Below are 1,468 nucleotides of genomic sequence, written 5' to 3'. Positions count from 1 at the left end.
TCCCTACACCACTCAACAAAAGACAGTGATTTTCAATGAAAGGAAACAATGACCATTTTTAGACTGGTAAAGAAAAAGTAACATTACTTATAACACAAAGTGTGAAACCAGTATTCAAAGAATCCCGTTGGCAGTGAGGTGTCACCAGAACTCCAAGTTTTGCTAACAAACCAAGAGTTAAAAAACTAATCTAAAAGTGAATGCAAAAGAACGAGAAGAAAAGATAGGAGCGCACAGAATAACAGCCCTGCTTCAAAACTTAACTTTGCGTTCATATTTTAGCTCCCCTGGGCATTTTCTTATACTTTTCACTGAAGCAAAGGAAACTATCTCCTATCCATCCTCTGGCTGCGGAGAACAAGGCTGTGCGGTCCACACAGGTGGGAACTGTTCTCTGCCAGCTCCCCAGCGCTGCCCGTTTGCTTACCCCTGGGCACAGCAACCAAAGAAATACTGGGTTTCTGATCAGTATCAGAATATACGGAATTTCACACTGTATCGGGCAATTTTAGGAAAACTCTTCACCATTTCAACAGCATAATTTACATCTAAAAGAACTTGGAAAGAATGGGTCCTTCTCCCATATAAACTTTGCAGCTGCTCCAAGGGAAAAAAACTCGCTTTTTACTGTTTATTTCAGGGGAAACAAAATACTGCTACAAGCTGGCTCTGCGGGAATTAACAGTTCAGACATTAGTTGTGCGTGCCTATCACGGGCAAAGTCAGGGAGTCAGTTCTGGAAAAAGGGGCAATGCTGCTAAAGTCATGAGTTATCATTACAGTCCCCAAAAAGCCGAGGGAGCTTCCACAGGCTACTATCCGCTGATACGACTTTGCAGTTAATGAAACCCTTAATTTGCATTTGCATTTCTGCCTTTCATGTTAAAAGTAAAAATTGCAGCTCGGGGTGTACCTTCTGGAAACCTTTTTTGGAGTCTCTTTTACTTAAATCCTTTCCTAATCATCTTTTTCTCTAAGACCACGAAGTCCAGGCTGGAGGGCAGACTGCGAGCTGAGGCCATGGCTCTGTTGGCCGAGTTCAGCAAACCCAGCTGCCCGAGTTTGAGTGAAAAACTCTGCAATGCAGCCAGCATCCCAGGTCCACTACGGCTCCCAAAGGAACCTTCTCCTTCTCCTCCACCCCATGGACACCCACAGACACCTCAAATGCCAAGGATGCCAGCTGTCCAGTCCTTCAGCCAGCACCCTTCACTTTATGGGTTCCCGGGCCTATTCATTGAGTATCTCCTGCCACACCACCTTTAAAAGCTTCAGGCTTCTGTGGAGCAGCCCTTGGTCACCTGTTGCTAGCATGCTACTTAGCTAGAGGAAGAGCTGCTCTTCCCGTTAATCCTTCATGAGCCATTTAATGCATACCTTAATCACCCTTCATAGGATTCTGTAATTGTAATTGCCTTACAGAATGTGTTGGGGTTTTTTTTATGAAAAGACTCTAGTAAATCTCAAT

The sequence above is a fragment of the Charadrius vociferus genome, unplaced genomic scaffold (genome assembly GCF_000708025.1).
Source record: "Charadrius vociferus isolate BGI_N301 unplaced genomic scaffold, ASM70802v2 scaffold59, whole genome shotgun sequence".
Classification (NCBI taxonomy): Eukaryota; Metazoa; Chordata; class Aves; order Charadriiformes; family Charadriidae; genus Charadrius; species Charadrius vociferus.
This window is presented reverse-complemented; position numbering follows the sequence as displayed.